This window comes from Mycteria americana, chromosome 13, assembly GCF_035582795.1.
Source record: "Mycteria americana isolate JAX WOST 10 ecotype Jacksonville Zoo and Gardens chromosome 13, USCA_MyAme_1.0, whole genome shotgun sequence".
Taxonomy (NCBI): Eukaryota; Metazoa; Chordata; class Aves; order Ciconiiformes; family Ciconiidae; genus Mycteria; species Mycteria americana.
The window spans coordinates 3,342,774-3,354,107 of NC_134377.1; the positions used below are offsets into that span (position 1 = coordinate 3,342,774).

General features: G+C 45.2%; 1 protein-coding gene across 7 annotated transcripts in view; it reads right to left on the reverse strand.

The window, feature by feature from the left end:
• Nucleotides 1-9,952, reverse strand: part of MTMR3 (myotubularin related protein 3) — an 82,690-nt gene extending 72,738 nt beyond the window's left edge. For 5 of the 7 annotated variants that reach the window (XM_075515742.1, XM_075515745.1, XM_075515744.1 and 2 more), the window contains exons 1-2: nt 9,791-9,952; nt 9,035-9,078 (exon numbers count right to left, since the gene is read on the reverse strand). The gene's annotated coding sequence lies outside the window, so the exon portion shown is untranslated. The remainder of the gene's footprint in view (nt 1-9,034; nt 9,079-9,790) is intronic. The other 2 variants (XM_075515743.1, XM_075515741.1) reach the window with 2 other exon arrangements.
• Nucleotides 9,953-11,334: the final 1,382 nt, after the last annotated feature.

An 11,334-nucleotide genomic window follows, 5' to 3' on the forward strand; every position in this document is an offset into this window, starting at 1 on the left:
GCAAAAGATAATTTGCCTGGAGTAATGAGCTAAGTATAGAGCCACCAGGACTAGAGCTCCCCAATTATTTCTGCATTTCTTTCAATGCAAGTGAAACAGCTTGGGAAGAAGCAGGCTTCAGCTCCTGGCAGAATCAGTTACTGAAGCTACTCTAAGCAAAGCAACAGTGATCTTGTGCTTAACATGCCAAACTCTGAAAAAGCAGCACCAAGAGTCAAGATCAGCATCTTCTAAATCATTGGAGGTTTTTTTACCATCCTTCAGTTCATTACCATATTTCAGCATTTTAGAAAACCCAACAACATACTCATCTAGTCCTCTCACTAGATCAGTGTTTAGCAGTTACCCTCATCAAGTATCAGCATTCAGCCTGTCATTTAAAAGCTAAAATTCCAGTTTGACCTGTGGAAGACATTTTGGTTCCAGCTACTAAAGCTTGCAGAACTGAAGGGGGGAAGAGCATGACAGTGACCAGGCATGTTGGTACCATTATGCAGCCATAAAAGAAGCTACTATTTTCTGAAATTATCTGTTAATGAATATTTATTATTCTTTTACTTTAACAAGGGTTTATGAGTATTACTTATACAGCTATAGATCCACTGATGTCCCCTATGGTCACAGATTCTGAAAGAAGGACCTGTGATTAGCTGTACCACCACAGTTGTCCTGCGAGGAAGTTCCCGTAGGAATACCCTAACACATGGTTTGAGCATTTGTACATATACTGAACATATAGGTACACTATCGGTATATTGAAGCTGTAGTCCTTTTTATCATGAACTAGTTTTAGAGCAGAAATCTGACCTCCTTACTTAGAAGTCTGACCAGATGCTTCCCCTTGGTTTTGCCAGAATACGACCCAACAAAGTATTAAACACTTAGATAAGGATCTCCAAAACTGAAAATGTCCATGTGGCTTCTCTCTGCAGGCCAAATTTACTCATCTGTTATGTACAGGGATGCTCTGCAGCAGTGAAGTACACTAACCAAACACCTCCAAATCATGTGATACTCATGCTTGAGTCTGAAGGGATTAAAAGATTCCAGTCCACAGCAAAAGAAAACAAGCAAGCTATTGTATTTTGCATTAGAAAACAACTATGCCTTGACCATAATCCATTAGCCAAACCTACAAGGAAAGCCTAGCGGACCTCAAAATATTTACCTTGTTCCATCTTCCTCCTTTTTCCTCAGAGAGTTCAGATTTTCCCGAAGTGCAAAAAGGTGCATTCTTTTGGAAGTTACTCAAAGAAAGGTTCACTGAACATAGACAAAGATGATAATTTAATTATAATGGGTATCCAACCAGAATATAAAGCCCTGTTCACAGCAAATTCCTGCTACCAGCAGTGAGAGAAAATTAAGAACCTGAATTCTCAAATGTACTCATGACTAGTATGTCCACCAATCACCATACAATTAAAGAACAGGAACACTTAATTGTAAAGATGAACACTTGTTTGATAAGGATTAGTCATTAATTTGATGAAAAGCTTACCCACTCTTAAAAAAACATGCACAGTGCTTAGATGGAAAGAAGTAAAAGGTCTGCAGGCAAAGGCAATAAACTTGCACATTTACATTAAGTACACTTCACTTGCTTTCAGCTTCCATTTATTAGAGGAAAATAATCAAAATAACCTAGAAATGCAATCTGCTTAGACTCTTTAGTCAGGTTTCTTGGATCAAAAGTTCAACAATGCCTACATTACACTAACATATTTGTTCTCAGAAGTGAAAAAAGGAAATAAGGAAAACTCAAATAGAACAATAAAAGCAAAGCTATCAGCTCACAACACTTACAAAAGGTGTTTCTACTCTAGTCAGACCATAGCAAGCTTTCTTGACTGGAGAATGGATAAAGCTATGTCCTCACATTAATTTTCAAGCAAAGTTGCTCTGCAATATGGCAAGTGAGCTTTCTTCTCATAGCTTCTCATCTTGGATCACCTGTTCTTTGTCAGGAGATAGACAAGTATTTTAAAAGCCTGAACCTACAGGGAACCCACAGAACAGTAAAAGTCAGCTTTGATAACAGTAGTTTTGAAAGTTAGAGAAGACATTGAGGGCTGGAGGTCAGTAAAACAGGACAGTTTTCAGCTGCAACAAATCCAGAACTAGGTCTGAAAAGGTCTCCAAGCAAACACCCTATCAAGGAGGCAACAAACAGTATAATTACAAACAGCAGAACTTCACAGCATCTCATTTTATCTCAGGCTTACGTTTCAATGATAGCAATTACAAGCTTACAGATAGCACTGCAATAAGTAAAGCTTTCACAGGTACACATTTAGGTCAATTATGGCTACAAGAGATGAAATCAGACAGCCACAGCAACTAGCTTACTCCCTTTCCTGATCTACTTGCAGAAACAAGGGGAGTCAGCCTGCAGGTTCCCTTCTAACTACCAGATAGGAAATTCCAGGGAAACACTTTCCACCAGTTCCAAAACTAGCTGCAACCACTTCCATGACTCATTTTGAAAGCCCACAGTGGTAGCATAAGAGTGATATGACAGAGCTTAATACTAGATCAACTAGTAGACTGGATCATTCTAACATATTCTGTAGAACAAGACTGAGGCTTCACTTCCAAAGTACTGAAAGTTACCTTACCCATGTAACATCTACTGTAAGATGTTAAAGGTATTAAGACTCCACAGTCATAAGCAGTTCCAGTGTTACAGTAGGTGCAAATAAATTGTTCCTAACCTCTCTGGGTGCTCAGTCTTTGTTACTACTTCTTTAATTCAGCCTTCAGTTTCACTCAACACTTTCAACTACACTTTCTAGAAACTAAGTAACTGAAATAAAAATTCTAGTAGTCTACCCTTGACCTATGAGGTGCTAAACTCCACATGCAAAGACTCAAGGAAAGATCTGATTTTCCATCTATTTTCTGAAATCCTGCCACCAGCTATACAGAACCCCCCAAAAAAATAAGAATCCTACTTGTGCAGAACAGTCAAACCACAGAGAACCTGAGGAGTCATACTCACAGGACTCGGAAGGCTTGTTATCCACATCACCCCTACATAAAAGGCTGCTCACAGGGCCAAGCCGGGGAGATTGCAAAAGCAACACACCCTGCAGGCAAGCCCTGCCCTCACTCCACTCTCCAAGGGTGGTCGGAAAGCCAACCAAGTGCATCTTGTCTTCACAGACTCAATTTCAACCTACGCCTTTCAGCATGCAGACAGGCATTTCTATCCTCTCCTTACACAGGCGGCTGGGAGCAGTTGCCCCCAGGCACTGCGAGAAAGCAGCACTACAGAAAACAGTTTCATTCTGTTAAGAGCCTGCCTCTTCCTAGTCAATATAGGAGTCAAAACCTTCTTTTAAGGGCATAGGGAAAGAGAAACTATTTTTATTTCTTCCTGAAGCTCGGTCCTTTCAGGTAACACTACAGAATTAATGCTTTGATTATAGCCCTGGTTTCTAGTCCAAAAGCTGAGAAGGCCCACAAAAGGGCAACAGAAAACTGTTCTAACAGTGCTTCTATAAATAATGTCTATACCAGTGCATAAATCTCTGGTATTAGAAAGAAAAACTACAAAGACTTGATTATGGCAGTGCAGCAGTCTTCCTCCACAAATTCAACTCAGAGTGCATTAATTCCCCCATACTGACTATATATTCTAGGAACTAATCCTTGTAGAATACCAGAAAAAAATCAAAAATACTTAAAGAGACTATCAGACCTGCATGCACAAGAGACCTCATCATACAGACAGGCACCCTAGCTAAAGACGGCCATTTCAAGTTATTTTGTTTTCAGAAATCTCAGTTAAAGCATGATGCATAACTTTTCACTGGTTTTCCCTGGGGAAAGCCTTTCCACGCTCTTAAAATAGGGTGAGAAAGACCACAAACAAGAGAGCATTTAGTAGAAGTCTTATCCATGGGGATAGTGTACTCACCGCATCAGAGAAGCACATACAGATAGTAAGTTACTTTGACAATGTTGTTTCCTTGAAAAGCAGGAAGCTAAGATTAAAGTGAAAAGTATTTTCCAATTCTTTTTCCCAGTAAAGGCTAAACAAAGTAAGACCTGAAAGGGTAGATCCTGCACATCTGCTAGAGATAGCACCAATAAAGAATAACTTTAGCTCTGAAATTAAGCCAATATAAAAAACCCAGCTCAAGATACCCAACATTCCCTAAGTATGTTTGGCCTTGGGTTTACTACATGTCTGCAGAACTGCCCCAGCTCAAGAAACCAAGTACCTAAATCCTGCTTCTACCTCACAGGATCTAATAGGTGTGCTTGTCAGCCCAAGCCACCTGAGGGACCTAATCCAGCAGGCAGAAAAGCACATTTAAATTGAATCTTCCTGTAACCAAGTTAAAATGCAATCACAGCTTCTTATTTTAAAGTTCTGCCAGAAGATAAAAAAGACAGTACTGTAAAAGGTTTAACATTCATGTGCTTGCCCATGAAGCAGAAGAGCTTTCTAGCTCCCCTCACGCTGGAGGCTTCCACTTACTCTCCCCAGAAGTACACACCAGCCACCACACCAAAGGAGACTCTGCAGAGAAGTCCTATCCAACTCTATGGAAATTGTCACTCCGCAGAAAACGCGGGAGTGGTTGGACTAAAATCAAATGGAAGGGAGCACAGAACATACAGCTTTAGATCAATATACATGACAGGAAGGAAGACAGTTAAAAAAATATCAAAGTTCAATTACCAGAACAAGTCTTTCCTACACAGATATTCACTGTCTTCTAGGCCATGTTCAGGAAGTTCAGAGGCCCATGGCAGCCTGCCTTGCCATCCAGTCTCAGAAGCTCAAACATTTGAACATGCCCTGTCACAGCTCTCGCTACAAGAACATCCCCCAGTCAGGGCAGTGGTCTGCTCTGACTGCCCTTCCAAACACCCAGCTCTTCCTAAGGAGCCACAGACTAACACCAAGTTTCTGATTTCATTCTAGCTTCAAGCCAGTTCCATTGGTGACAGGACAATTTTCCATGCTAAGCTCAGGCTTCGCAGGTAGTACCAGTTCTAATGCGTCACAAAATACACAATAGCTGAAAATCCTGAAGTTGGCCACTACCATGCTACACACCGGAGAGTAACTCGAAGAACTGATACCACAAAAGTCAGTAAAAGCACCAGCTAGATGAACATCTCAGATGAAAGCTGTCAACAGCATAACCAACTTCATTTTTGTTGTAGCTAGTTAGTCCATCAAAATGAACACTGAAAATGACAGCAAGGTGGGCTGAGCAAGGCAAAAGACAACTTGTTTTGCCTTCTAAGGCTTGTTTTTTCTGATGTTCTGTCCCCTTTCAACTAACACTGAACTGCAAAAGTTATATTTTGAAGTATTTGCAATTCAATATTTTTGTTTAATTTCTCAAAAAAAGGGGTTTAATACTACTTAGGATCTAGCAGCATGCGTCATTGAGGACACTTTATAAGCTATCATTCCATTACTGGCATGACTAGTAGCAAGTACAACAGTCTGCCCCCAAAACATCCTATCAATGCTGCTTTACAGCTTTTTGCTTCTTTCCTAGTCAAGAGGAAAAATAACAGACTAATTTCTCTAAAATTAAGTTCCACTAGAATCTTGTTCAAAGTATTAACTTTTTCAGAAGTGGTAACACCTCGACACAGCAGCTTGTACAAGTTTAGTTGCAATATCACCTAACAAAGGCCATCCAGCCTCAAGTCTTCTGAAATCCAACTCTCCCAAGGAAGGGTAAGAACCACCTATTTAGGCAGCTGTGTTCAGGCTCTGGGGTTGGTTTTTTTTTTTCCTTATCAGAATTTGGAAGACTTCCACCACCTAAATCATAGCTATTGCAATGTCATTAGTTGCTTCACTCATGCATATATACACACATACAAATTTCAGAAAAACTTCAAACTGGATCATACCAAGCTTACTTTGTTGCAACTGTTTTCAGCATTAACGGCCATGAGGAGGAGCAATGCCTCAGCAGTATTCAGTTGCCCCCCAGTAAGACCTGCAGAGCATACCTCCAGTTACCTGCTTTCCTTGCAGTCACATTCACATGTCAAACCAACTGCTGCTTTCTAAACTTTAGATTAATATTCTCAGAGGTGTTTCAGAAGATGAACCAAAGTTAGGTATCAGCAACTGTATTTTAAGTTAAGCCTTTAAAAACAGTGCTTTTTGATGGACTTCAATGACTCCAGAAATAGCTTATCCATTTCAGTTAACATTACAGAAAGCCTTCTGCGGTGCTCTTCTTCCCCAGCTCACTTCGCATGGTGTGGAGCTGCAGTTTTAACACACTTCTAGGCTCATATTGCTACTTACTGAAGGCAAACAGAGCACCATTAGCTCAGAGCAACACAATCCAGACACTTCATAACAGACTAGAGACGGAAGATACCACTGGTTTCAACAAAATAATGCCACACTTCTTTCCTGCTACTACAGGCTGCTCTTCCCTCTAGCTCTGGCAGCAAAGACCAACTTGAGGCCTTCCTTATGGGATAAAACATTACATCCCAGAATCACTACAGCCAGTTGGCCTTCACCTCCTCTACACCACTACCAGAAACTATTAAACAGATGAGGGGAAGAACAGGTCTGGGCTACTCATGCTCTAGCTTACGATTAGATTTCTATGATACCGAGTACATTCTGTCAGTCCTTCTCAACTGTTCACCTCAAAGCAAAGGGACAAAGTCTTGGCTGTTTGTTATCAACTACGTTCCGAATAAGGACAGTTGACACCGAACCATGCTGTAGTTTGTGACTTTTGCCCATCCCACAAGCAGCAGACACAAGAAGCTGACAGGCATGCAAGTCAATACACATCTGGATACAGCAAATCCTGCACTGTTCAGGATTAATGCATCCAAGGTGGAAGCTGTAATGCACTAGGAGTTGAGGTCTTCAGTTCTTTACTGGGCATAGCAAGCCTCAATAAAAAGCCAGTATTTCAAATTCCTGAATTAGCACTAACTTCACTTTTAGGTCCTTCATGCAACCCACTTAATCACCCTGAAATTTTGAAGCACCACGAAAATAAAGAAATAGTTACCTTTTAACAATCCAGTTAATTCACAAGAATTACAGCATCAATTGAGTGCTAGGCATATTCCTAAAGTTTTCCCAACAGCACTGGGAAGTTATGGCACCAATATCTAGAAGGGTGGAATTACAAATCATGAAGCTCATTTCTCAGAGTTAAAACCCATATGGGATGTAACAGGCAGATCTTTACACCACCAGCTACTCAAGCTAGAGGCAAATGCAGAACAGTTGCACATTACAGCTTAGACAATTTAGTACTTAGAAGCTTATTTTGAATGAAACATAACTTATTTACTGTGATTCAGCCAATAAAAGCAACTATGAAATAAGTGCATATTTAAGTATCTGGACTTTTCATTCTAATTTACAATATCTGATAAGCACTAGTGCACTATTTGGAGTCACATGCTCTGGAAGACACTGCCGATAAAGTAGAAGAGTCCTATCTCATTATATCCAGTTACGCATCCCAGTAGGAAACTACCAGAGCAGGAACAGCCATCACATCCCTTTGATCTCTGCAAGTGAAAAGATCACAAACTTTGTGCTGGATGCTAACCCAGTTCCTCCAATTCACTCCATGAAGACAATTCCTTCTTCCTTGCTACAGCAGACTTGTCAGGCTTCTGCCCATTACTCCAGCAGCCTAACAATACCCTTCTCCTTAAGTTACTCCTTTTTTACAGGTTAATTGCCAGCAAAGTACTGCATAGCCACGTTCCTCCTACTCTTGAAAGACTGACAACTACTTCTTTCCACCATCCTGGGTTGCATGTAGGTGGAATGAGATCCGAGATAATATTTTATCTCCTCTATCTTCAGAAGCCTGGCAATGCTCCATTTCCATCTCCTCCAGCTGTGGATGGCCATTTTTATAGAAAAAAAAGAGAGCTTATCAAGCTGACCTATTCCTTGGTATCATCTGTGGGTTGCATGCATATTACTTAAGCAGGCTAACATTGATATTTTAATAATTTCTAGTGCAGACAGTTAATGTAATGGATATTAACAGTATCCTAGATAAGTAGCCATAACACTGCCAGTAAGAGAACTAAGCTTGATTCTCAATATATCACTCCTATAATTTGAAGCAGGACAAGAGCACCTTTTAGTGCAATCACTCAAAAACACATCACTGCTCATTGTTATTCTTTCTGCACATTTGCCTCTGCCCAAACTCCAGAGCAGGCATACAGAAACACTTGTCACTGAAGCATTTTATAATCCCCTGCCCCACCTTTACTTATCCGCAGAAAGTTTCAATGCTTACAGTTCACAGTATTTCCTGTACTATGAAAGAAAGCACTTTTTCTATCTTCCAAAACCACTGTGATCAGTAACAGCTGAAGCAATGCAGATATCAGATGTCAGCCTCCTCCCCTCAAGTTATCTACAAGCACTCCTACGTAAAAACTCCTTCACCTCCACCAAAAAAGTTAATTTTCCAATACTACAGCACATGCTTTAATAACAGACAAAAGGCACCTCAGCTCTTTAACTAAAGCTTAGAGCATGACAGGTATTACAAGAAACCTGCCATAGTTCCTTCAGTCACACTACCGTCCCTTCCCAATGGACTCACCCAGGTGTATTTAAACCCAGGCGTATACCTTTATATTCACCATAAAGCCAAGCTGTACCTCTACACTCAGCACTACCTGACATGATTCACAGACAAGCTCTTTTCTTCTAAAAGAAAGCCTTATTGCACATGGTTACATGGGCTCATCACACAAGAAAACAAACAGGTGAAACACACAGGAGAAGAATGACTATCAGACTTGAAGTCTGCAAGAGCTACAAGCTCATACGCAGCCTTCCCCCCAGTGAGGGAAGTGCACATGAAGAGGAAAGAAATCGGTTTCCTGTACAGAAAGAGGTAAAGGAACAGGAGGTCTCATCTGCTGATAAAACAACATTCCCTAAAAGAGCAAACAGAAGAGGGAACAACTTCAATGCAAAAACTTGAACTCCATATTGGGGGGAACGGGGCAGCAAAACACTACTTACCAGAGAAGGGCAACATCTGCTCAGATCCCATCAAAAGAATAGGACTGTTAAAAGGAACACGGGAAGAGGCACAATTAAAGCCCCAATACTGCGTAAAATAAAAACCTTAACAAGTCCCACTTATAAAAGGAATGGGAATTTTGGCCCCATGCACAAGGGCAGTTGAACACAACTGACACCGCGGCCAAAGCAGCAGGAGAAACCGAGCACGGGACCACCGCTGCCAGCAGCATGAGGCGATCCCTCAGCTCAGCTTCGCGGGCAACAGAGAGACAGCCACCCCCGCGGGACGGGCGGGAGGAGGCTGGCGCCAGGTGAGGCCCACCGGCCACGGCCACCAGCGGCGGCCAGGCGGGGAGCCCACCCTCGCCGCTCCGCGCCGCCCGGCAGCCCAAGCCCCACAGCGAAGGGACGCGCCGTCACCCCGCGGCAGGCCCATGGACGCGCCGCCGCCCGGGACGGCATCCCTGCCTGCCCGGGGAGGAGGCCGCCACCACCCCCGGCCGCGGTGCCGGGCGAGCGCCTCAGCCCGCCGCCTCCTCCCGCGGCGGCCCCGGCCGAGCAGAGCGGAGCAGAGGAAGCCGGCGCCGGGTCCCCACCGCTGCCCCTCGCCCCGCGGGCCGAGGGGGCGTGCCGGGCCCGCGGCCCCGCAGCTGACAGCCCGGCCGCCCTCCTCCTCCAGGCCCCGGCCCGGCAGGCCGGCCCACCCCCCCGCAAGACGCCGGGCGAGCCCGGACGCCCCCGCCGGCTTCTTACCGCGGGGCAGGGCATGGCGCGGAGCCCCCACACCCCCTCCCGGGGCGCGGCCTCCTGCCTGGGCCGGGGTCGCTGGGCTCCTGGCTGCCTCCGCCGCCTCTCACAGCCACAACAACATGGCGGCCGCACGGGACGCGGGCACGGCGGAGCCAGGCGCGCTCCCGCCGCCACCTCCTCCTCCTCCCCTCCCTCCTCCGCGGGGCGGGGCCGAGCGCGCGCCGTTCCCGCCCTCCGCGGCCCAGCCACCGCCCTGAGGGGGGTCCGGCCCCCCCTCGCCCCGCTCTGCAGGGGCGGTGGGCGGGCAGCGCCGCTCCCCTCAGGGCTCCCCGTCCCCTCAGGAGGTGGGCGGGCGGCCGGAGCCACGGCCATCCCCAGAGCCCAGCAGCTGCTCCCCCTCAGCAGCTGAAGCTGCCTCCCAATTCCTCTTTTTATAACCCTGCGAGGGTGCTTAGCCGCCCGCAGCTGGCTGAGGCCGGCCTCGGCCTGGCCCTCGGCAGCCCAGAGCCGCGCTGAGGCAGGAGGTGCGAGGCGGCGGCAGAGACAGTGTCCCAGGAGAAGGTTGTGCAGCCGCCTCGGCCAGCCTGAGGCAGGTAACAGGTGGAGGCGGGCTGGAGCTGGGTGCTGAGGAGAGCTGCGGAGCTCAGGAGCTCTGCAAGCCCAGGTGTGCCCACGCCCCGCAGCATCCGCTGGCAGCGGGGCTTGCAGTCCTGGGATCCTCCTTAGGAGTCCTCCAAAGCCCGTGCGTCCCTTGAAGAAACACCCTGTCTGACTAGAAGGGCCACTGTTGCGCACAAGGCCTTCTGGCCGATGCTTTCCTCCTTTGCTTTTCTGACATTCAGCTCGGCGGTAGGAACATGTGTGGCCCCATGCCACCAATAGACGCAGTGTCCAAGCCACCCTGAGCAGCCCGCAGCTCCTAGAGCATGAGGTAATGGAGAGCAGGGAGCCAACACAAGGCATGAGAGCCAAAAAATACATGGAAATTGAGAGACAAGTGAGAGATAAAGCAAATGAGCATTAAGCAACAGAAAGGCACAAGAAAGCTTGAGAGGCAAATGGCGGCAGCGTCAGAGGTGGCAGGGTACGGTTGGCAGGAAGCGCTGCAGTTTCCAAAATGAAGCTTTAACTAAGCCTTGTGCAATGGAGTTCCTTTTCAGCAGCAAGATTTATGTCTGGGTTTTGTTGCAAGTGTGATGGATCATTAATGCTTTATTTTTATACATATCTTTAATTCACAATACTGTATGTAGGTCAGGTTGTACTTTTGAGAGATATTTCCACCTGCTCCTCATGTTTGCCTTGATCTGAAATAAAATGCTTGCTTGCAAGTAACTATAAAATGCGCTCCTAAATTATCCACAGGACTCTCCCTCTAAGTCCAAGGCTAGTTGTTGTAACAGATGGACTTCAGTCTGTCATTAAGTCATGTTTAAGCTAGAAGTAGCGTTAATGTTCAGAGAGAACAATACAAAATACAGGATCCCATGTCTTTAAACTCACATATAAGCCACGCAGTGAGTTGTTTTCTAGTTTCGCTCCCTTGG